At 39.8% G+C, this 26,937-nt stretch overlaps 1 long non-coding RNA gene across 2 annotated transcripts in view; it reads right to left on the reverse strand.

Annotated features, from left to right (window-relative positions):
* Positions 1–14,409, reverse strand: part of LOC129488413 (uncharacterized) — a 41,045-nt gene extending 26,636 nt beyond the window's left edge. For both annotated transcript variants that reach the window (XR_010122226.1, XR_008659658.2), the window contains exon 1: positions 12,726–14,409. This is a non-coding gene — a long non-coding RNA (uncharacterized lncRNA). The remainder of the gene's footprint in view (positions 1–12,725) is intronic.
* Between the last annotated feature and the right edge of the window lie 12,528 nt (positions 14,410–26,937).

A 26,937-nucleotide genomic window follows, 5' to 3' on the forward strand; every position in this document is an offset into this window, starting at 1 on the left:
AAATGTTAGAAACTCAAGTACAATGGCTTAGTTAAAGGCAGGTGGGGGAGAAACTTGAAGAATGTGGTCCAGTACAAGAATACCCCATTTTTCCCCCAAGGCAATGAAAATGACATGAAGTAATCATAGTTATTTATATAGGAACAATTCTTTTGCCTTCCAGCTGACCATCAAAATTCTCTCTCTGTCTCTGCCTCTCTCTATGTTCTACTTCTAGCTCCAACTATTTTAAATTCCTCCCCCAACAGAGCTCATAACAAACATAAAACAACATTTGTTGCTAATCCCATTTCTAGTGGAAATATAAGGAAAGGCCATTTACTAGTCATTTAGCCTGCAATTTGTTTTATGTTTACAGTAGATGTTCAAGCTAATATTTATGTAGGTTTAGCCCTGGCATTAAATTAAGGTTTGGTTCACCAGCAGGGTGCCTAGAGACTTCACCTCTATTTCCATGAGGGACTGAACAGCCTCTTGAGAAGGGACTCATCAAAATGGAAGAGTTGGCAATAAGAAGTTTGGCTAAATGACCAAGCACTGAAGTTGCAGAGGAGAAAGGATTTGAAAGGCAGTACAGCATCCAGGGGCAAGCTGGCAATTTTTAGCAGGAGCTGAAGTGATGCCAGCAGAGGTAACAGTGCTCAGAGGGACCAGTAGTCCCCAGGAGGAGCAGGGGAATCCCCAGTGGATCTGATTTGTTCAAGAGCACATGTGAGATTATCAGCTGGCATTACAATTTTGGAGTGGCAGTGAGAAGCAGTGAATTTGAGGTCACTCAATTTGCAGACCCCAAACATGGGTTACACATGTATTTAACAACTCTTGTATATTATCACAAATCCTATTTCACCTCTCATGCCCCCAAGGCTTTGGTGTCCAGTTCCCTGAAGACTTCATCAATCCTCAGCCACAAATCACCTAGGAGCATCTCACCTTGCTCCATACTATGAAGCTCCCTGATGTCACAGCATGGCGGGCCTGTAGCAACCCCTCAACAATTAGGCATGATCCCAATCGGCTAGAGGATTAACACCTATGGCATAACCCTTGACCAGCGGGAAATGGAAATTACTTTCTTTTTGTCCCCCCAGGTGAACAGTTCTAAAAGGCGTTTTATAAAGCTTCTGAAATAGTCCCACAGGTCAAGCACCTACTTGCTCCAGTGGTGACCAACTCAGTGATGCATCCTTGGGTTGACTCTCCCTCCTTTCCAGTTCACGTTACCCACCCCTCACTCCTGCACCTCAGCATCACATTCCTGAATAAACCACTCACACATCTATCTTATTTCAGACTCTGTTTGGCGGAATCCACAATAAAAATTTGTCATTTTGAATTAAACATTGTTCTCACCTTGAAGAGATATTTCCATACCTAGAGATTTCTGAAGTTCTCTCCCTTTTCCTACCATCTCCTTTGTGCTTTGTCTGACCTCCATATTCTAGAGCCCCATGACATTAAGAGCCAGTACTGCTAGGGAAGTAGTTCAGTAACTTGTAACATCAATTGAGAACCAGGGGAATACACTTGGAGGCCAAGAAAAAAATGTTAGCTAATATGTACCATACAGTATGATTCCTTGGGGAAGGGAAAGTATATGCAAGTGAAACAGGAAAATTGAAAGTTGTAGCCCTTTTTTCGGACTTTAGATTTGGAATTAAAGTTTCTCTTCTCTTGGAAGACCTTCTTTTTGTGGATAATGAATCTGAAGACCAGAACAGTTGGCCAATTTGCCCTAGCTGAGAGTGGCAAATAAATGAAGAGCTGAAGAATGCGTCTCTTTAACTAGTGCTCCTTTGCTGAGAAGATGCAAAACAATTGAAGGGTATGGATGAAGCCATTGGCTTATTCATGTCTCTTGATCATAATGAGATTAATATATATAGGACATTCACACAAAGAGGATATTGACTCGATGGCTTACAGATTATTAGAGTTAGAAATGTTACCTACTACTAAAGGAAGAATGTTTCAGGTGTGGATCTCTGATTTTAAAAATACGCCACACTTGCCTCAGTGAACCAAGTCAACTTAGGTGCTGATACAATGCCACTGCAGATGTACTGAGTTCATGAAATCAGATCCCACTCTCTCCACCTACCCCTACTATATTCATCCTACTTTCCATCTGTTCTGCCCTTCCCATTTGGTAACCTATTCATGAAACACCTGGCTCTGGGTCCTTCAGCATCACTCCGCGTTTTACTGCTGGCATCACTTTTCTTGGCACAGAACCTCTTAGGGCTGCTATCCTAGGAGTAGGTGCTACTCAGGCTGGCTTAGTCCCAGGCTTCACTCACTTCTTGGCCCATGCCCAGGAGGACCAGAAAGAACAAACTCTCTGCACAACATCTCTCTCTGCAGGTGGCCACAGAGACCCTATCCGAGCCTTGCTGGTGGAGAAGAGCATGCTGCCTCATAAGATAACTGTGTGGCTTGGAACTGAACAGTAGCATGATGAGGCCTCTACCAGGAGGAAGTACAGAACAAGGCAGGAGGTCAGTGGTTTAAGGACTCCTTGCTTATGCTCAAGAAATGTGGACCTTAATAGAGGCGACATAGTGAAATCAATCAGTCACCTGATTTCACAGGGGACTGTGGAGCAAGAATGCAAATCCACAATATTAGGATGAATGTGAGAGGAGAAGGGAAGGAGGCCATAAGGGAAAAAAAGGACATCTAATTGGGTCTGAAAGGGAGGGCAGAATTTAAGTAAGGAACACTGTGTAAATATGGGAATACCATGTACTTTCTCATGGAAAGAGGCCTTCTGAGAGTCCTGCACTGATCCTGCTTCTTTGACCATCCCTTGTTAGCGAGCAGGTCATTTGGCCTCACTAGTTGCCTCAGTGCTGAGTGGTAGACTCAGCAGTCCCCAACCTCTTTGGCACCAGGGACTGGTTTTGTGGAAGATAACTTTTCCATGGATCAGGGAGGGGATGGTTTCAGGATGATTTAAGTGCATTACATTTATTGCACACTTTATTTCTAATATTATTAAGTTGTAATATTTAATGAAATAATTATACAATTCACAATGATGTAGAATCAGTGGGTCCCCTGAGCTTGTTTTCCTGCAACTAGATGGTCCCATCTGGGGGTGATGGGAGACAGTGACAGATCATCAGGCATTGGGTTCTCATAAGGAATGCGTAACCTAGATCCTTCACACACGCAGTTCACCATGAGGTTCACACTCCTATGACAATCTAATGCCTCTGCTTAAATGACAGGAGACGGAGCTCAGGTAGTAATGAGTGAAATGGGGAGCAGCTGTCAATACAGATGAAGCTTTGCTTGCTTGCTCGCTGCTCACCACCTGCTGTGCAGCCTGGTTCCTAACTGGTACTGGTCAGTGGCCTGTGGTTGGGAACTCCTGGTAGATTAACAACAGAACAAAAGCCAAGTCTCAAGGAGAGAGAGTCGTATAGATGCCTGCCTGCCCAGTCTCTGTTGTGGGGGCCAAATCACACAAGACCTGCATTTAATTCCTTATGGGCTTAGGCTGTGAATTAATGTAAAATCTCAAGAAACCAAGATGACAGGCCAGGGACAAAAGAGCAAAAGACCATAGCTATGGTAGGGGAGGAGACAAAGTCAATCCCACTGGGACAGATGGTGACGACCCTTATCAGTTCTATTCTGTCATCCTGCAAAGGTAATGACTTGTGTTCTTTTTCCTAGCACAGTCCAGATGGAATTGGCTGTACTTAAAGAAAATTCAGACGTTTGGGTGTGGCTGGAATTGACTTTCATGAGGGCTTCCGTTTTTATTTGAAAGGCACAGAATAAGTATTTGTGACCATTGGATGATGATGAAGAAAAAGAAATGGTGTCTACTATCCTACCTGGCCTCACGGACCAAGGCTAGAGGGGTTAGAGGCAAAGTTGAAGGAAGCTGTCACCATAAAGAGCTCTGTGAATGCTGTTTGGCTAAAATGTGTGACAAAGCACTGGGAAGTGTTTCATTGCATTGGCTTAGGCCATAGCACGACCCTTAACCAACATCTTAAGGTGATGGTCCCCTTGTCATAAATATTGGTGTTAAAATCGAGGTTAACCTTAGTGATAGTATGGTTAAGATTCCCCTGCATGACTTTAGAAGTTGAAGATGCTGATCAGGAGAACTAGAGCAGGAAAGAGAAAATATGACTGAGGCTAAGTGGTGACTTGGTATTGACTGATAGGTGAACACAGGAATGAATTTCAGCAAGAACCCCAATAACTAACTAACTGGGGAGTGGAGGCTGTGTATGAGCAGCACAGAAAAAAAAGCAGAAGATTCGGGTAGTGCCTTGTCGTGTGTCTCTTTTACAGTCCTGAAATGAAGGACTTTCAGTGTTTTCATTGAGCACCAATCAATTCCCTCTTTACAAAAGACTATATTGGAACAGCATCAAGGTTTAGGGATATTAAAGCAATACAACAACACTGGAGTGACCACGGAGAACCAGCAAACTTCTTCAACCCTTATATCCTCAGGCACCCTGGAAGCCATGAATCTGGTTTTCTTGCTAAACTGTGTGTACTGCACAGAGTACAATGGTAAAGGAACAAAGATTGGCTCTTAAATCTCTTGTAAAGGGAAGGGTGGTCACCCTTTTAGATGGCAAATTGAGTTTCTATAATGGGGTTTGCTCTGGTGTTGCATTTCCACTCAGGCATCAAGACATTCTGTTGTTTGTTTAAAGCCCTAGATGGGTGATATTTCTTTCATGTGCAAGGCCTGAAGCTTCACTGAGCTCTCTTTTATCCACACACACTCATTTAAACCTTGGTCAAAATTATCCTTTAGCATCTGCATCTCTTGAGCAGGCAGAAGGGTCAATGGGGATAATCAGGAGAGATGAGGTGCACTTTCAGAAGTTGGAGCTGAGAAGGTGATGGAAGTATCTGTAAAGTCGTTGAACAGCTGCACGAACTATAGGGAAAGTATTTCTGGAGGCAAAAGGGGAATAGCCCTTTCCTCTTAAACCAAAGCAGAGCACAGCTCCAAAGGCACTTAGATGGAGAGTTCATCGGAATGTGAGCTCTAAGAGTGGCTGAGAATCTCACAAAAACAGCCATCTGCCAACCCAAAATTAAAACTCCTCTGTTTAGCACCCAGTAGAGAAAGTCAACCAGATTGACTTCCCAAACAAAGGACCTTAAAAGCATCACCTAAGAAAGTGTGTCAGGATCCACAGACATCCAGAGCATTCTCTATGGTTCATTACTTACATTATTCTTGTCTATTTACACATAATGTTTAGATGTAAAATCCTTAGAATGAAAAGGGTATATATGTTATGTTTTAAAAAACACACAACAGAGAAGAGTTGAGCAGGTGGTGTGCTGGCTCACAGATGGCCTTGAAAAAGAGGGTAATCCTAAGAATTAGAATGAGTTGGTGGTAGTTAAATAGAAAAGAACACAGCAAACTGCATCCCAGAGGCCTGCCAGTAGTTGAACTGTCTTGACCAATAATGGACAAGTGTGTGTGCTTTCTAGTATAAAGCTCTGCCATAGTCCAGGCCAGAGGTAATAAGCAATGGAATAAGGCAGTAGGAACAAAAAGTAAAAGGCAGTGAGATGCAAAACTAACTTGGGTCTAGGAACCAGACCTTATCCATTTCAGAATCTATGGTGCCTTGATGGCACCTGGCACATAGTAGAGGCTCTGTATGAAATTTTCTATGGCAATGGGCTCTAGAGACTTTGGGGAAATGCTACTGTGGAAAAACATGTTTTCATTCTTTATAAGTGGGAGCCTCTATTTTTCCTACTTGCTTGCATATGATAATGAAGAATAATAATAGAAACTTAAATTCGCTCATTTGAGTTTCTCCCTACAGAGTAGGTAGATTCCCAACAGGGTACCTAGTATATGTTTGCTAAATTAATTAATGAATATGTGAATGAATAGATAAGAGAATCAATGAACACATTAAAGAAAGAATCAGTGAATCAATGAATGAATTCATCATTCAGTCAATGAGTCTTATTCATCTTCTTCTAGATAGGCTTATATCTAATGGAGTGAAAGATCCCTGGACTTGGAATGAGAACAAGGGTTTATGCTTAATGTATTCCTTGCACAAATATTCACTGAGCACTTGAGCTGTACACTAGGCTCTCTGCTACTACCATGACATGAAAGAATGCTAGAGCTATAGTGCAAAGAAGACAAACTTCCTCTTTTGTGAAGAAGAGGGAAGACACATAATAAATAATAATAATAATAAATATTAGTCCAGATAGCCCAAGGGTATGCAGAATTGGATAGGTAGGTAGGGAATCTTTTATCGACAGAGGTCAGGAAAGGACTCTCTCAAAGTGACATTGGAATGGAAATCTGCACAACAAGGAGGAGCAAAATAAAAAAGTCTGGGGTAAGAGTACTCTAGGCAGAAGGTACAGGAAGTACAAAGGCCTTGAGGCAAGAATTGGCCCAAATTGCCAAGGCAGAGAAAGAAGAATGTGCCACCGTAGCTGGGACAGGCAGGGGAGGGGCGTGGGGTGCCATATAAGGTCAAAGCAGTAGGTGGGACTTCCTTATTTTACCTGATTATGAATTGGGGCAATAAGAACAATAGCTCATAGCTGTTGAGAGTTTACAATATGCCAAGCATAACTGGACTGTCTTACTTAATCATCACAACAACCCAACAAGGCAGGCAGGGTGATATTCAAAGTATTTCACCACTGGCATGTCACAGGCACCAACCAAGCAGATAATGCCAGCCTCAACTATCTTCTAGCCATACAAGTGTAGACAGGCTTGAGCTCGGGTACCACTATTTCTCCCACTTAACTGGGTTAGAAAGCTGAGTTTAGAGATGGGGTTAACACCTCAGAATTATACAGCTGTCCATTTTACCACAAACTATATGTTGAAAATGGCAAGTAACCTACCTCTTATACATGCTGCTTAGGCAGCTCAGGAGATTATGTAATGTGAAATGAAGTGATGTGGGGATTTACTATCCATACTATAGAAGAAAGGGCACTATGCCAGGAGTATGAAATCATAGAACTACTCCCAGTATGAGACTTTGAGGAAATGGCTTTACCTCTCTGGTTGTCAGAAAACTTCCAGCCGTGGGTAGTAAATGGGGGTGCTACTGGCATCTTATGGGTAGAAGCCAGGGGTGTGGCTTAAACATCCTACAGTGCACAGGACAAGCAGCACTACAAAGAATCATCAGCACTGGGTTGAGAAATCCTGCTATCGATCCCAGAGAGGTAACAGACATTGTGAGGTGTGACGTTAGGGAGTGGTGGGGACTAGAGCAAACTTCAGAGTATGCACAGTACACTTGCTTTCTAAAGGCATTTCATATAAAAAATAATTTGTAAACTTTGTGGACTGAAGAGAACACATCTTCAGGCCAATTTCAGTCCTTTATGGCCTTAACCAGATTATGTTGCCCATAATTTTCTTTAAACAGATGTGGATAAAAGTCTCTTAGTCGTGCAGACGTGTGTGTTTGGGAGGGGAGGAGGGTGTACACATATATACATGCACACACATATATGCTCTTATACATAAACACATTGGCAAGAAGATTTAATTTTAAAGTGTTTTCAGAAAGTGAGGCCCTCATCCCCCTTAGAATCCAGTCCTGGTTTTTTCAATTCTGTAACTTTTCCCCCCTTCAGTTATACCAGACCCCCTCCCTCTTGTTCTGACTTTGGCAAAGATGAAGCCCAGCTGCTCTACTCCACCCATAAGAGGAGCTTCTGGTTTTAGTTTTGGTCCCTTCCTGTTGCCTAAAGCCCCTGGAAAGGAGGCACCCTCACTCACATTACTCCTTTAGCCTGTAGAGACAGATAGGCTAGAAGAGACAGGTCGGCCCCACGTTTACGACGTGCCCACAGAGTTATTTATGGTTTGTTTATCCACTCAATGTGGAGCAATTGTGGCCTCTGACTTTCAGCTCCAGGGTGCATTAACAGATTTGGGGGTAAATTGGCAGTGTCAAGCTGCATAGTTGTACTGGGCTTTTCAGCCTCTCCCCATAAAGCAAACACAGCAACAATCCCAGACACTCAGGCACAGTGGCATTTCTAGAGAGACACCAATGACCCCATTAGTCGAGAAGCTGTGGGAAAGCCTGAAACAGGTGAGAAAGTGATGAAATTAGGAAAATGAAGTTCTCTCATCATGAGGCTCAGTGGATGGGCACAAGTGTGGCAGACACGCTACAACACATGTGGACCATGAACTGGCACCACGATTTCAAGGTACTGGAAAACCAAAGGTTGGTGGGGCACCAAGGCAAAGCTTCCAAGGTCCTGTGGGCATCAGTGCATACTGCTGGAGGGTCAATTCTGCACCAAGGAAATACATTTCTGCAATGATATAGGCATTTGAAAACACTTGTACACTACAAACAACAGGATTGATGGAAAAGTAGGATAGGAGATTCTACCCAAAGCCTACCTAGGGACCAGAGCACAAACAAAAGCAATCACTGGAAGCTCAGTGTCACTGGACATTAAAAATACACAATGACAATTGGTGGACATGCTGGCAGCCCTTCATTCAGAGCAGGTCTGATGGGTGTCAGGCAGGGCTGATGATAATGGAGATCTGAGCTGTTAGGTCTGCTCTTAAAGTGGCCAAAGAGCAACTGCAATTTGCCAGCAAGCATCTGGGGTGAACTTGAGGAAGAAGGCCTGAGTGCAGTGAAAACTTTATAATTTTCTTAAAATATAGCTTAAAAGATCCTTGTACAAATACAGCATCCACAATGGGGACTTTTCTTCCTTCTTCCCACTGTTCCATGTTATACTGATGTTATTCACCCATATGTCAATGGTATACATTAATTCACATTACAGAAATGCTAGCAGTAGAAGAAGAGTCCATATGAGATAAGTGTATGGCCTGAGGCCCTGGGAACTAAAGCCCGAGTGCCTACAAGATATGCTCATAAGTTTCTAGGGCCCTGAGTGGTTTCCAACAAAGATGGAGCCTGGATTTGACTTTGAGTCTAACAGGTAGAAGTTAAGCATGCAAAGCCTTAAGTAAGTAGTCTGTGCAGTGACCCAAAAGCTCAAAGGAATGGTGGGGTAGTGATATGGACAGGAGGCAGAGAAAGACTGGGAGGAAGAGGGTGGGGTCCCTAGCAAGGGCTCCACTCTCAGGCCTGGACCTGTGGGTCTAAATGACAACATACATTCCTGTTTTCCTACCCAAATGTTGTCTTTTCCAAAACCACCCTGGACCACTGTGACCCCTACTCTGTACCCATAAAAAGTCCAAGCTCCACTGGCAGAAGAATGGAGTGGCATGACAGAGAAGGAGAGAAAAGAAGAAGCATCTGAACGTCAAGAGAATTTCAGCCAGGGACAGTTGGAGAGGAGTTCAGCTAGGGACAGTTGAACTCCAGGGGAAGATTACCTTCCCACTCCATCCCCTTTCCATTTCCCCATCCTGCTGAAGCCACTCCCATCACTCAGTAAAATCCTCTGCATACACCACCCTTCAATCCTTTCATGTGACCTGATTCTTCCTGGACACGGGACAAGAATTCAAGATGCACTGGGTGCAGGAACCCAAAAAGGCTGTCACACTGACTCTTCAGTGAGTTGTTTAACACTGAAGCCATCCAGGAATGGCAAAGCTAAAAGAGCCTTGTTTGTAACACATGCTTTCCGGGGCTCCAGAGGTCTCAGGCAAACCCTAGATGCTGCCACAGGCTGGTACGGGGTTTGTTTATGCCAAACGCCCAAAGGTACTCACCCCAGCTGCTGCACCCACTCACCTGTGTACTCCTGCTCCCACAAGGGGTTTGAGGATGGCAGCCAAGTAAATGAGCCACACCCTTGTCACAAGTCCCATGAAGGGGTCAAGGAACTCTCCCGTCTCAGCAGGGGATCAGAGATTCTGGGATATACTGAAGAAAATGGGGCTCACTTTCCAGACATTAAGGTTTTAATGACACTTTTAGACATGAGAAAGCAGGAAGGACTTGGTGGGCAAGAAAGTCAAAATAGAGATTCAGCAAAGATCTATCTTTTTTCTGGTGCTGACAGATTGAAGGAGAAGGTAGAGGAAATGGTAGCTGGATGATTTTTATGGAATCAACATTATTTAAATGCTTTCATTAAATTATTGTCAAGGAGGTATGGCTTTAATTGTGTATCACCTCCAAGAGAGGAGATAGTTATAAAGACCACCAAAAGAATTTCCACACACTAGGATTCAAAGGACTGGCAAAAGCATACAAAGTCAATAGCTAGCAAGTCAAAGACAAGAAGGGAAGAAACATGCCAAGAGTAACATGGACCTCCACTATGACTGATATTTCTGTCTGTTTTTCATGGCTCAGGCTTCTCCTCTGGCTTTCACTTGAACTTGTTCTAGATCATCAAATGATACCAACAGGACCTAGAAGAGATATTGGACCTCCACAAAACAATTTATTCCCTGAAAATATTGGCTAGAGTAATCATAAGAAGATCCTGAATCTGGACAGGACCTCAGTAGATGACACAGTCTAAGTCCCTGCCTCTGTGCTATATCCCCAAAGGAATTAGCAAGCAACCACAAAACGGAAGTGAAATAGAAAACCTTGAGTATTTCACATAGCATATTTGATATAGAGGGCTTAACCACACAGACAAAAATGCACAAGTCAATGAGTAAAAATTATACACTGTGACAATTTATAAATGATTGTTCGCAACCAATAATTCTACTTTTAAGTATTAATTAACAAAATCTTTAGATCTGAAATATTTTTTGTGAGAAACCCTCAGGAATCCAGCAATCTAATTGAAGTACTTATTTAACACTTCTATTTGCAAACATCATACTAGATGCTCTGCAGGCCCGAAGGAGAATCCTTAGACTCCTTGTTCCCTATAATTTATCAGAGGCACATGGACCCAGGGTTTATGGAGTCTTCAGCTTATGGAGTCTTGTGAGGGCCCTCTCAAGGAAATGAATACAAAATTACACATAGAAAATTGCTAAGTCCTTACATGTTAGACCTAAACCATAAAAACCCTGGAAGAAAGCCTAGGCAATACCATTCAGGACATAGGTGTGGGCAAGGACTTCATGTCTAAAACGCCAAAAGCAACGGCAACAAAAGCCAAAACTGACAAATGGGATCTAATTAAAGACCTTCTGCACAGCAAAAGAAACTACCATCAGAGTGAACAGGCAACCTACAGAATGGGTGGAAATTTTTGCAACCTACTCATCTGACAAAGGGCTAATATCCAGAATCTACAATGAACTCAAACAAATTTACAAGCAAAAAACAAACAACCCCATCAAAAAGTGGGGGAAGGACATGAACAGACACTTCTCAAAAGAAGACATTTATGCAGCCAAAAAACACATGAAAAAATGCTCATCATCACTGGCCATCAGAGAAATGCAAATCAAAACCACAATGAGATACCATCTCACACCAGTTAGAATGGCCATCATTAAAAAGTCAGGAAACAACAGGTGCTGGAGAGGATGTGGAGAAATAGGAACACTTTTACACTGTTGGTGGGACTGTAAACTAGTTCAACCATTGTGGAAGTCAGTGTGGCAATTCCTCAGGATCTAGAACTAGAAATACCATTTGACCCAGCCATCCCATTACTGGGTATATACCCAAAGGACTATAAATCATGCTGCTCTAAAGACACATGCACACGTATGTTTATTGCGGCACTATTCACAATAGCAAAGACTTGGAACCAACCCAAATGTCCAACAACGATAGACTGGATTAAGAAAATGTGGCACATATACACCATGGAATACTATGCAGCCATAAAAAATGATGAGTTCATGTCCTTTGTAGGGACATGGATGAAACTGGAAACCATCATTCTCAGTAAACTATCGCAAGGACAAAAAACCAAACACCGCATGTTCTCACTCATAGGTGGGAATTGAACAATGAGAACTCATGGACACAGGAAGGGGAACATCACACTCTGGGGACTGTTGTGGGTTGGGGGGAGGAGGGAGGGACAGCATTAGGAGATATACCTAATGCTAAATGACGAGTTAATGGGTGCAGCAAACCAACACGGCACATGGATACATATGTAACAAACCTGCACATTGTGCACATGTACCCTAAAACCTAAAGTATAATAATAAAAAATAATAATAATAATAATGATAAAAAAAAAGAAAATTGCCTAGTCCTATCCCAGGGCACTGGAAGAGACAGCTATAAGTGAATGCTCTGAAGCTTAAATTCATTCACTTCCTGATAAATCTATGCCTGTTGTTTAGAATATGTTTCTTCAGGTGTTAAGGGCTTGAGAAAACAACCCAGGTCCAGACCCTTTCTTCTTCCATGCCTCGCAATTCATAGCATGACATGGATCTAGCTTCGTCCTTACCCACCTCCCAAGACAGGAGTCTCCCTCTGTTATCAGGAACATTAGGTGGGCATCCTGGTGGGATGGGTTTGAAGGGGTGAGGGCTAGTTTTACTTTTTCCATTCATCCATCTAGCCACACATAACCACACAAAATTCATTTACACTGAGGTATGAGTTAAGCATTGTGTTGTGTTGTAGGAAAATGGACATATCCATGTATTAGTTATCCATTGCAGTGTAACAAATTACCCCAATCTAGCAACTTCAAAACAACTCACACTTATACTATCTGACAGTTACTGTGAGTTAGGAATTCCAGCATGGTTTACCTGGATCCTCTGCTCAGGCTCCAACCAGACTGCAAACAAGGTGTTGACCAGGCTGCTTTCTCACCTGAAGACTGGACTAGGGAAGAATCCACTTCCAAGCTCATTCAAGTCGTTGGTCGAATTCATGTCCTCAAGTCTGCATGAGTGAGGTCCCAGCTCTTACTGACTTTAATCCTCAGGTCCTAGAGGCTGCTCACACTTTCCTGCCACTTGGCACTATCCACAGGGGCTTAACCAGGTGGCTGTTTGCTTCTTCAAGGCCATCAGGAGAATTTCTCTCCTGGTTTGCTAAGATAGAGCCTTATATAATAAAACATAATCACAAGAGTGACATTTCTTCACCTTTACATAACTACATAACTTTACATAACATAAACTAACCTAATCAAGGGAGTGTCTTTCCAACAGCTTTGCCACACTGTGTTGGTTGCAAGTAAGTCATAAACCCACACTCAAGGGGATTACACAAGAGTGGATTATTGGGGTCTCCTTAAAGCATGTCCTCCACTATCTACTTTGAAACTTCTTTACAAAGCACTCATTTTGATGATTTGTTTCAGTTGACTGAAGCCCACTCTCATTAAAACTATTTGGAAACTTCTGTCTAGTAACATTATATTAAAGCCAATCTACTTAATTTAAACAAGAAAGAGCAATGCTCCCACTTGGTAGGAGATAAGACTCCTTACAGCCTCACCTATCAACAACATGGCTTATGCTATTTCTTTATGTACATATCTGTATACGTCCAGTGCATGCCAAATAGGGTCTGTAAGCATTGAAACATAATAATAAAATGAACTCAGGTACCCACATTCCAATTTAAGAGCTAAGCCGTTATGAACTCCATTCTATCTACCTATGTATTTCTTCTTATGCCATTCCCCTACCTCCCAGAGCTAACCAACCATTCAGTTGCTGTAATTCAGTTGCCTTTTTGATAATTTTGTGACACACATATTTAACAATAAAAGAGTGATGTACTATTGCTAACTTCTGAACTATAATAATGGCATCACATACCATTCGTGTTCTGAGAAAACCATTCGTTTTCCACACAACATCATGTTTTTGAGCTTGATCTCTGCTGCTTCTCCTAGCTGTAGATCAATAATTTCCACTCACACAATTCAACTGTGCAAAGATGACACAAATAAGTAGACATTTTTATCCATGTGCATTTAAGTTCTTTTCATTTTTCACTGCCATGAATACTGCTGCTGTGAACGTTGTTATGCATCTCCTAGTGCTCATATGCAAGTATTTTTTTCTGGGGTATGCACCTAAAAGTAAAATCACTGAGTCTCAGGGTATGCAAATATTCAACTTTACAAGGAATGACAAATTGTTTTTCAAAGCAAACTCTTATCAGCAACTTACGAGTTCCTTTAACCTATTTTCTCCTCAACCAGACTTCTTCATATGGCCAATTTAGAAGCTATAGAAGGGTATTTTATTTTTGTCTTACTTTGTGTTTTTTGAATATTAGTAAGTCTAAACATTTTATATGCTTATTTACCATTTGTATTTTCTCTTCTATGAGATGCTGGTTTATTTCTCTGTTGCTTACATTTTCCTTCATATATTTGTAGTTCTTCATATATTCAACGGTTAAACTTTTGTTAATTCTCGTATCAATAAAATAGCTTCTCATAATACATGGCTGGCTTTTCACTTTCTTTATATCTTTTAATAAAGAGACATTTTATTTTTATTACAGCAAAGTGTATCAATCATTTCTTTTCTGGTTAACCTTTCTGTGTCTTATTTAAGAAATTCTTACTTTGGGAGACTGAGGCGGGAGGATTGTTTGAGCCCAGGAGTTAGCACCACTGCACTTCAGTCTGGGTGACAGATTGAAACCCTGTCTCTTACCAAAAAAAAAAGGAAAGAAAGAAAGAAAATGTTTCTTCCATATCTCAAGGATAGGAAAAATAAATATATTTTATGTTTTCAATTTTTTTAACTGAAAAACAATCTAAATGAATAAAGAACCTAAATATCATAAGGATGTAATTTTTTCCCAAAGAGCTTTACACATTTAGTATAATTCTCATAGAAGAGTCCTAAATGATTTTTTAAAAACTTATCAAGTTTATTCTAAAATTTGTATGGAAAAACAAAGTGCCAAGAATAGCTGAGAAACTCCCCAAATAAAAGCATACAGTAATTGAACTTGCCCTACCATATATCCTTATGTATATTTATATACAATTAAAATTATACATAGCTATGCCCATATATATAAGTATATAATGTATATAGTATACATATATGTGTATATATAATTTATACCTAACTCCATGTATTTATGTAAGTATGCATTGTATACATAAATTATATAGACTTAAAATGTACTTATAAAATTATATAAGGATATTTTCATAACATGGTTTTATATATATATATACATAAGTGTATATATAAGATATGTACATGTATAATTATATTTAAATCCATGAAATATGTGTTAATTTTATCAAATGCTTTTTGGCCTCTATCAAGATGGTTATATATAATTTTCTGACGTTCAGTTCACGTGATGAATTAGATTTCTAAATTTCTAGTGTGAAACTACTTTTGTTTTCTGAAGTAAACTTAATTTTATTATACTATACCATAGTTTATATACCATTCACTTTATTTGTTAATGTTTTGTGTAGACAATTTTATATGAATGTTTGTATGTTTGATCTGTAATTTTTTCTTTTTCTTGTGTCTGGTCTGATTTTGGAATCAAGATTATAGAGTGAATTAAGGAAAATTTTCTGTTTTTATAATCCCTACAAGAGACCATTTTCTTGGGAGTTTTGAAATGCTGGAACTGATACTCAGTACACATAAGCCTACCTGTACCCACTGTTTGAAATTTACATCTGTTCTGATTGGGTAGGGTGCACACTGTACTCATTGAGGATTATTTTAAATTATGCCTTGCAAAACTTGCTTAGAAAATAACCTGGGCTTGTGTTTTCTTCCCAGAATTATTGTTAGCAATGGATTGCATTTTAAACATTTTTATAGAAATGTTCAGGCTTTCTATTTCTTCTTGAGTCAATTGTAATATATTTTTTTGAGGATTTTTTTCATTACATCGAAGTTTCCAAATGTATTGCCACAAACTTTTTCATGTTCTTGTCTTATTTTTTATACCTCTGCTATGTCTATAGTTATGTTCCTTTTTCATTTCTAATATTTTTATTTCTGCCATCTCTTTCATTCTCAATCTTGGCAGAAGTTGTTTCTCTGAAAACATTAATAGAAGAGAAGTTGTACTTTGTTGGTTTATTTATTTGTGTGATTAGGTTTTGTTTCATAAATTTTACTCTTATAGTTATTATTTTCTTTCTTCTACTACCAGAGATTTATTCTGTTTTATTTGACAATGACTTGTTTTGGATTCTTACTTCTTTATATTTCAGTTACTTAAGTGGCTAAAACTTTATACCTTTTTTCCTAATATAACTTTCCTAAGGTAACTTTATACATTTTTTCCTAATATAATTATATTAAGCTATAATTTTTCTTCTTAGCACTGTTTTCACTAGATGCTAAAAGTTGTATATGTAATATTTTCATTCTACATTATCTCCATCTTGTCTTTTCAGAAATTCTATTGGATGTATTTTAGATATTGTCATTATGTCTTCATATTCCTTAGCACACTTCCCTGCTTTCTTATGATTTAATCATAAGAATTTTTAAAATGCTATTATTACTCTTTTTTGACTCATGTTATTTAGAATTTTAAAAATTAATATATGCATGTATTTTAATTTTTTTTTTTTGTTAATCATTTCTATCTTTTTTTTTTTTTTTTTTTGAGACAGGGTCTCCCTCTGTTGCCCAGGCTAGAGGACAGTGGCAGAATCTTGGCTCACTGCAACCTCCACCTCCTGGGCTCAAGCAATTCTCCTGCCTCAGCCTCCCAAGTAGCTGGGATTACAGGTGCCTGCCACCGTGTCCAGCTAGTTTTTTTTGTATTTTTAGTAGAGATGGGGTTTCACCATGTTTGCCAGGCTGGTCTCGAACTCCTGACCTCACTGCTCACCTCGGCCTCCCAAAGTGCTGGGATTACAGGTGTGAGCCACCATGCCCAGCTCCAATAATTTCTATCTTAATTGCACTTGGATCCGAGAACATGAACTATAGATATCTACGTGTTAAACACTTGTTGAAACTTCTTAATATGGCCTGCAATATGGTCCATTTTCCTAAATTTTTCACATGTGCATCAAATGAATGTTTATTATTACTTTTTAGATATAGTTTTCTTTAATGTCTATTAAATCAACCTTGTTTTAATATTCTATACTTCTTGTTATGATAACCATCATAAAAAATACAGAGACTTTCATTACTAGAGTTTCAAAAATGTACAATAATACTGTTTACAAGAAAAGAAACATATCGGAAACCTAAGGATATGAAATGTCTGAAAATAAAGGAAGGAAAAATGAAATAATGGAAAAAGACATGGCAGAAAAACTAATAACCAAAAGAAAACTCTGGTATACATTGAAAATACAAGTAATTATTCATTAATATTATTTTACTTCTTGACCAATTTATAACTGAGATATATGAATTGAAGTATCTCATGATGACACATTTTTATCAATTTTATTTTAAGCACAGTTTATTAAATATAAGATCATAATTGTTAAATCTTCTTATGGAATTAATCCTTTTAGTGTTATGTAGTAACTCTTTCTATTACTGATAATTACTTTTATTTTGGATGTATACCAAAATTTTATTGTGGTTATTCGTTTTTCTGCTATGTCTTTTTCCATTACATCATTTTTCACTCTTTGATTTTCAGACATTTCATGTCCTTGTGTTTCTGATGAGTTTCTTGTAAAGAGTATCATTGTACATTTTTAAAGCTCTAGTACTGAAAGTCTCTGTCTTATTTATTTATTAATTTTGTGGAGCTAGGGTCTTGTTCTGTCACCCAGGCTAGAGTCCAGTGGTACAATTACAGCTCACTGCAGCCTTGACCTCTCAGGCTCAGGCAATACTCCCATCTCAGCCTCCCAAGTAGCTGAGACCACAAGTGCCCACTACCACGCCTGGCTAATATTTTTTATTATTTTTGTAGTGACAGGATCTCCCTATGCTGCTGAGGCTGGTCTCGAACTCCTGGGCTCAGGTGATTCCCCCACCTTGGCCTCCCAAAGTACACAGGAGTGTGACTCACTGCACCTGGCCATCTCTGTCTTTTAAAGGATGGATTTAGTCCAGCCACATTGGCAAGACTGCTGACATACTATATTTGGAATTGTTTCTACTGTCTTCTTTTTACTTCTCATTTGTTTCCTTTTTTATACCATTGTTTTTACCCCAGTCTTTTTTTTAGATTGAATATTAGTCTTAGCTATGTTGACTGTTTTTCCAATTTTACCTTTATATTTATAACTTAATATTTTTAAAGCAGATACCTTTAACATGTACCATGCCCGGTTAGCTTTAAAATGCTTATTTATACTTTTAATATCCTTGTGAACGAAGTAAGGGTCTTTGAATATTTTAACTTCCATAACCCCTTCCTGACTTATATGCTTGATATTCACTATTTTGGATATGTCCTTTTAAAACCCCATACGTCAGTAATTATTACCATTGTATATGTATTTATATGTTACATATATACTATATATAATTTAATTCAGACAAGGTTTGTTAATATCAGTGATTTTCATCCTAGATTACACTTATCTGGGAAGCTTTTAAAAAATATTGATGTTTGAGATCCACCTAGGCAGTTTAAATCAGAATCACACTCAATCTATTTAATGGGCAGGAATGGTTTGCAATCAACTGTTTAAATACCTCTAAATGTTTGCCAATTGCTCTGTTCACTATTTCTTTTTGCTTCTCAGATATTCCTTCTGAAAAATATTTTTCTGCTTACTGCAATACCTCTTTCATAAGTTTTTAAATGAAGTTCTATTGTGACAAATTCTTCTTCTGCTTGTATAAAATGCACTTATTGTGCCCTAGTTTGTGAAAGACAATATTGATGGGGACACTAGTTTTGGTGGACAATTTTTTTTTCTGTCTTAGCTCTTTGGAGATATTTTTGTGCTGGGTATTGGTTTCCATTGTTGCTGTGACAAGTCTTCTGACAGTCTACATTTTCCACATTTTTAGTTTAGTTTAGTGTCTTCTCTCTGGCTGATTTTATCGTGGAGTTCTATATTTTCAATACAATGTATCTCATTTATGTATGCTTTAAATTTGTCTTTCTTGTATTTACTTTGTGTATCAATGTTGTTTGCTAATTGTATTAGAGTTCTCTACAGGGACAGAACTAATAAGATATCAGATGGAGATAATTGAATCATGGGAGCAGTTTCCTCAATCCTGTTCTCCTGACAGTGAGCTAGTTCTCATAAGAACTGATGGTTTTATAAGGGGTTTCCCCCTTCACTGGGCACTCATTCTTCTCCTTTCTGCCGCCATGTGAAGAAGGACGTGTTTGCTTCTCCTTTCATCATGATTGTAAGTTTCCTGAGGCCTCCCCAGCCATGCTGATCCATGAGTCAATTAAGCCTCTTTCCTTTATAAATTATGCAGTCTTGGGTATGTCTTCATAGCAGCGTAAGAACAGACTAATACACTAATCAGTTCTGGAAAATTCTTAGTTATTATCTCTTCAAAGATTGAATCTCTTCCATTCTCTCCATCTTCTCCCTTCAGAAATTCTATTGAATGTATGTTAGGTATTCTCATTATGTCTTCATATTCCTTAACACACTTGCCTGCTTTCCTTGTCTCCTTGTGTTGCATTGCGGGTAATTTATTCATACATATCTTTCAGATAAATAATAATCTCTTCATCTGTGTCTAAAATACATTGAGTATTTAACTTTGACCATTGTAGTTTTTATTTTTATTTGGATGTTTTTCAAATCTGCCTGGCCATTATATAGTCTCTTGGTGTTTTTTGTTTTGTTTTGTCTTGTTTGAGAGGTCCAAATGAAGTAAACTGGATTTGTGCATGAGATATGGAAATGTAATTTGGCTCTGCATTGTAATCTGTTTCTAGAGTCTCCCTTTCTTTTAAGTACTTCAGATGTTTCCTGATTATTTTCACCACCCCACAGTTTTTACATATCTCAAACAAAAAGAAAGGCACGACAATCTGTGAATTATGATGAGCATTAATAATAATCCCTTGGCAAAAATAAAATTCCAGAGTTTATCCTATCCATCTCGTGCTTTGATGCAGAGTAGGTGTTATTAGTCAATAGTTACCAGACAAGTGTTATGTACTCCTGATGTCATTTATCTACAAAATTATCCTTTAATTTGCCTATAATTGCCCTTGGGCAAGCCTAAACTCAAGGACAGATTGAGTGCCCACAGCTTTTCACCCCGACCAATTAGGCACATTTACATGACTGCCCTACTCTGCAGCTCAGATCTTGTCCAGAAGCCCAAGAGAAACATTACTCAGCGTCAATCAGTGACAGGATGATGGCTCCAGAGGTTTAACTGACAAGTGATTTTTGCTGATTGAACAAAATATTTTTCCGTAACACCACCATGTTGACTCTGTTACTAAGCAAATCTCCCACTCTGGATTTTTGAGTATCATTAGAATACAGGAATGTGGGTGTGCTGCTGGTGATAGGAATGGAAAAAGGAATTATTTTCTCCATGTTCTACTTTTTTCCTCAGCCCTTTAAAATAGTACTGTACTGATGTGGCTCTCACCTGACTAAATCTCCCTTTTCTAGAGATGACACATGCTCACTGTGTTGGACATAGGAGGCAATTCCATACAGTGACACCCACAGGTGATCACTGAGTGCCCCCTGACCAGGCTGTACTTTTCACCTAATGAGCAATCACCATACCTTATTTTTCTTTCTGATCCCATATAGCAGCTCTTCCAGGCATACAAACTAGTACAGTTGATTGAGGGTTCACTCGGCATAAAAGCACTCTTCATATACTATCTCAGTGAATGCTTACAAGACTCCTGTGAAATAGATAATATCAGTATTTCCATCCTATAGATGCAGCACTTGAGTATCGAAAGGGTTAAAATACTTGCCCAGGGTCACATGACTAGAAAGTTGCAGAGCCAGGCTTGCTAAAGACAGCTGCTTCCTTGTTTCATATCACCTAGCTTTACAGTAACACAACTCTATTATTTAAGATAATGATGTTAGTGTAGAGTGAGAATAAATAAGTAGTGGTCAAGTCTGGAAATAGAAAGGCAGGTGAATACATTTACTAGGGAATTCTCTTTTGATGTATAGTTGTGACTTGTTTCATCTTCCTTTATGTATTGAAGATAAAAGTGTCAATTTTGTATTACTTAGAGCAGAGTTTCTCAACCCCAACACTATTGACATTTCGGATCAGACAATTCCTTGTTGTCTAGGGATGGGCTGTGCACTGTAGGATATTGAGCAATATCTCTGGCTCTCCATACTAGATGCCAGTAGCATTTCACCAACCCCAGCTGTGGCATCAAAAATATCTCCAGACATTGCCAAACGTCCCCTGAGGGGACAAAATCATTCCCACATTGAGAATCACTAATCTAGGGGATCTCTGAGAGCAAACAAAATAATTGCTCTGCCTTGAAAATAGACATTGCTGGCACTCAGTTGGGTGGCCCAAGTGAGAGACCCCCGGGAGCCTTCTTTAGTTGGAATGAGAGATTGTTCTGAACCAGAGCTGAGTCAGGACCCAGTGTGCCCATGCCCTCTTCTTAATAAGAAAAGGAAGATGTAGGAACTTAGGGCACAGCCAGAGATCACTGGTTTGTTTTCCAGATTCAACTTCAGGAAACTTAAAATAAGTGTTCTGGAACAAATGCTTAGTGATGTAGAAGGACAAAATAACACCTCTCATTTACTGGAATATCAGATCACTTACGTCACTTAATTCTTATGATAATCCAATAAGGCAGGTAGAATCTATCATTTCCATTTTACAGAATGAAAAAGGAATGCCTAAGAAGTTGAAAGACTAGTTCACGGTTAGAAAGTGAGGTAACTGGAACAAGGACATTGCTTTTTTTTGAGATGGAGCCTCACTCTGTCACCCGGGCTGGAGTGCAGTGGTGCGATCTCGGCTCACTGCAACCTCCACCTCCCAGGTTCAAGTGATTCTCCTGCCTCAGCCTCCCAAGTAGCTCAGACTACAGGCATGTGCCACTACGTCTGGCTAATTTTTGTATTTTTTTTTAGTAGAGATGGGATTTCGCCATGTTGTCCAGGCTGGTCTCCAACTCCCGACCTTTCTATCTGACTTAAATGTTTATGCTTTTCCCAATCCATTCCAGGAGTTTAGGGAGAATCTTCTAGAGATTACATGGAAAAATTAATAGAAAACCTTCCTTTCATTCACTCATTTGTCCAGCAAAAATATACATACACCCACTCTAGGCAGATGCTGTGCTGTCCACCAAGGATACAAACATAAAATCTAATCCCAGCCTTAAAGAGCTCAGATTAGTGAAAGAAAAAGACATACATAAAATATTTATAATACAACATGCTAAACACAGTGATAAGGGCATCCATGTAGATGGTACTATGGGAACATAGAAGAGGGAAACCCAATGCCGCCTTAGGAAAGTGACGGGGAGGGTTGTCAGGGAAGGCTTCATGGAAGAGGTGGTATGGGAACAGAGTTCAAAGATGTCAGGATTTGTCCTAGGAAATGACAAAAATCTCACAATTTCCCACTGAAAATCAACTGCTACAAATGGCAGTTTATATATGACAACAGAAAAGTACACCAAACATTTTCATTAAAAGGAAAGACAGTATGTTGAGGGGAGAGACCCTAGCCTTCTTTGCTGGCACAAGGTGTATCATTTCTCAGGGGGTGCTGAGCAGGAAGACTGACTGCCATTTGTATTAGTAAGGGTTCTCCATAGAAACAGAACAAAAGGAGGGATGGGAAAAGGTAGGGAGAGACAGATTTTAAGGAACTCCTCATGCAACTGTGCCAGTTGGCAAGTCTGGAATCTGTAGAATAAGTCAGCAGGCTGAACATGCAGGTAAGAGTTATATTGCCTTCTTGACTCCGAATCCCACAGGGCAGGCCAGCAGGCAGGAAACTCAAGCAGAATTTCTACACTGCAGGCTTGAGGTAAAATTTTCTTCTTCCAGAAACCTCACTCTTTGTTCTTCAGGCCTTCAAATGATTGGATGAGACTTACCCACATTACCTGCATTATTTGAGTAAAAGAATCTGCTTTAGTCAAAATCTACTGATTTAAATGTTAATCACAACCACAAATACATTCACAGCCATATCCACAGTGGTGTTTGACCAAACAACTAGGCATCATAACCTAACCAAGTTGACACATAAAATTAACCATGACACCATTGTTCACTCATTAATCTCTCCCAGAAAGAAATACAATTTTCCATCTGGAAACCTATTAGAACTGGGAAGTTAAAATCTCTACAGCCCAATGTGCTACAGGCTTCAGATCCCCTGGGAAAGTTGTGGCCTGGGGTGGGGAAGGAAACATATCAGCTAACATTCAGTTCAATATTTTAATACCACTCTTAGAGTCATAAATCCCAATATGCCTTAGCCCTAAAGCACATCCCTGAAAGAGACAGAGTAATTCTTAAGGTTTTGGTCATTCAAAATCCATTTTAAATATACAAAAGGAGCTCTTTAATGGGCCCCAAGGTGAATCTTTTCATAAAATAATAAATTAAGTGGGGTTTTTTCCAGTTCAAGGAAACACTCATGTATTTCTAACATCCTACACTAAAATGCCTTGACTTGAATAGCTGTGTGTGTGCATGGACATGCATTTATTCATTTCTGTTTTTTCTTAAGAGACAAAGAGATGGAATAATTTTATTCAGGTCTGATACATCAGTGTACGCCTGAGCATGTATGTGTATATATAACCAGTAACATCTCAGTTATTGGCATGACGGGAAGCATCTCTTTCCATGAACATAATTTGTTGGTTATATCAAGACGATCATTCCCACATTTAAATAGTGAAATTGTCCAGGAAAGAAGACTCCATGGTACACAACAGATTCTTAACCAGAAATCTTTAATTTAATAACCAGTTAATTTGTTGCAGAATCCACATGCTTTGACAAGGAGTCCATACAAATAAACCTCTGACAAATCTAAGCTGAATTAATCAGCAGGAAGAAAAAAAATGCTTTCCCGTAAACTTCACCCTGATGAAAAAGAGAGGGTGTCAGAAGTCCACGACAAAACCCAGGCACATCCAAAATAAGTCTGATTATAAAAGCAAGAACTCCCTTCTGGTTTTGTATGATGATTGGGGGAGGGCTGGCAAGAACATGATAAATTATTCAGGTTTAAGAGACAGTGATAAAAATGTAAATGCAATCCTGTCACAGAATCTTTGCACCAGCTGAATAAATTCAAACTAGAAGCTGAATCAGCATCTCGCCTCTGATTAAAACCAATTGAAAGCACAAAGACAGGAAGAAGAAAACCTCAGAAGTTCCTTGGAAATGGCAGATAAATTGATCAAGCATAACTGCAACATTAAGATGAAACAGTTTTACTAATATTGACCATAGGCCAAGGGGCCCTGCCAGCTCTCTTCAAATGGTAGCACTTGTAATCAAAGAACTAGGTCTTATTTAAGCTCAAAAGTGATTATTACTTCATTAATTATGGTCATGTCCCTATTCTTTCATTGTGACCACATTTCGTCTTTTCCCAAAAGCAGTCCATTAGCCTCATTTCATCTTTAATGGGTAATATGTTCCTTTCTGAGCGTGCTCTCTGTGTGCATAGATTCAAGCTGCTGAACGGCAGCTCTACATCCCAAGCCGGTGCCCAACATTGGCCCTATACTTGCTTGACACTATGGTCAGAGAGCACAACAAAATAAAAAAAAAAAAATTTCATATCTATTCGAGACAGATCAAGACATAACATACAAACATGAGCAAATGTATTTTTCTTCTACAGCTCAGGGATTAAAAGCTGGGGCTCGGTATCCAGGCTCCCTGGGTTCAAAGACAGGCATGCACCTCACAAGAAGTTAGGGCCTGGGCAGCCTTTCTTATCTCTAACACAGGGATAACAACAAGGTTTGTGGCAAGGATTTAATTAATGGAAAGAGCTTGGGATGTGTCTGGCACACAATAAGTGCTCAGTAAATGTTAGTTCTTATTAACATTGTGCTTACATTAAACATATGCCACTGTCAGCGGTAGAGGGTCATGACTTCAAGTTGTCCAGGTTCTTGGCATTTTAAACAAAGAACTGGACAAAACACCCAGCAAAGCAAAGAAAGAATGAAGCAACAAAAGAACGAAAGCAGGGATTTATTGAAAACGAAAGTACACTCCACAGTGTGGAAGTGGACCCGTGCAGTGGCTCAAGGGCCCCGATGCAGAAATCTTCCTGGGTTCAAATACCGCCTAGAAGTTTTCCATTGGCCACTTCATGCTCACCTCATGTAAATGAAGTAGTAGTCGGCACTCAGTCTGATTGGTTGCAGAAAGCAGCCAACCAGAGACTGAAATGAAGTTACAAAGGTCACACTACTGTGCAAACATCCGATTGGTTGCAAAAAACAACCAATCAGAGGCTAGGGTGAAGTTACAAAGTTATATTTCTATGCATAAAAAGACTCGACCTGCAATCAGTCTGATTTGTGGTGGACAGCCAGTTTCTCATCTGCTGCACAGAAAAGGTCAAAGGGAGTAGCCTCTGGTCCTTTTGTTAGACGTGGAAAGTTGGGGTTTCCCTTTCAAGTTAGTTCTAGGAAGTCAGCGTGAAACAGCCTTAGGTTCCCTGCCTCCAGACACTATTCTCCTGCTTCACCACCCACTTAGGAGTTTGACAATTCGGTTGAGTGCTTAAGGAAAAAGTCACCAGGCAGTCCATCCAGCCACTCCTAAGCATCTACTCAACAGCACAGCCTGGCGTGTTCACTTATACGCACACACGGAATGCCATGAGAAGTGGGCTGCTGTGCAGTCTCTCCCGATTTGGCTATAAGCCCTTAGGATTCATTTCAGCGTCATAGTGTAGTGAAAATTATAGAATTCTATCAATATCAGGTAATAAAGTTGCTTGATGAGCCTATTCACAAATATCCGCTGAGTAGTCCCCATATGCCCAGAACTATGCCATGCATGAAAGGGCACAAAAGACCTGGAAAAGGCTATAAAGCCTTCCAGATGTTAACAACTATTTAGGGAGAAAAAGGCTTATCCTGAATTACTAAAAGATTAAGCTAGTATGTGAATTATGTCATTATAGACAGTGATACAATAAAGCAACGTAGCACAATGTGCTATTCACAGGTCTAGAACTTTCTGAAAAGGAGAATGAGAGGTGAGGAAGCTCTTGAGGGGCCTATGTGTTGTGGGTGGTGGATACGTACACACACACACACACACACACACACACACACACACCCTGTCCTGCCACCATTAGGTAAAGTTTCCTGCCACTCCTTGCACATCCGTCACTACCAAAGAGATATTAAACTAGACAACTGTAAAAAAATAACACCTTCAGTGGCAAAACTGACTTATGCAGAGATGTGGATGATTTTTTACCTACTTCGTCTTTGCATGTGGCTCAGGGGAGTTTTCTCAGCGATTAGCAGGGGCACTGGTAGAAGACAATAGGCCTAGGAGATTCCCTAGCTGCCCTCACCATTGCACCAACCCCAAACCCCCCTGAGGACATCTTGCAGACCAGTAACCTGCTAACTGTCATTCCTCTCATTCCTGTCTTGCTGTTTTCCCTGGCTAGCTCCAGAGCTAGCAGAAGAAGGTCAACGTCACTCTTAAACTATGTCAAACAGTGTTGTAGTTCAGGAGTGGAGGTGAACTGTTTACACATGGTCGTTTCCTCTAGCCAGGATTCCATTGCTGATCCTGCCCTACAAGGTCATACCAGAGGGCACAGAATGGGCCTCCCGGACTACATGCTGGTGTGACTGTCTGTCTGAGGGAAGGATCAGATTTAGGCCTGGACATGTTGCTTTTGTTGTTGTTGTTATTGTTGTTTAAACCAATTTATTGGCAAGTCAGTGACATAAGGGCTTCAGGGAAGTTCCTACATATCTTCCTCCTCCATCACTCAGCAGTCCTTTTTGTCTCTTCAGTCAGCTTGTCCTCTTTGCCTAAACATTTCTGCTTTAGAAGGGCAAACTGTCCAGCTGATTCTTGAGCCACAGTTTTCAATTACAACGTGTGATGGGGTGCTTCCTTCTTTTGTGTGAAATTCCTATTGTGAGTGACCTCCCCTTTGAATGA

The sequence above is a fragment of the Symphalangus syndactylus genome, chromosome 8 (assembly GCF_028878055.3).
Source record: "Symphalangus syndactylus isolate Jambi chromosome 8, NHGRI_mSymSyn1-v2.1_pri, whole genome shotgun sequence".
NCBI lineage: Eukaryota > Metazoa > Chordata > Mammalia > Primates > Hylobatidae > Symphalangus > Symphalangus syndactylus.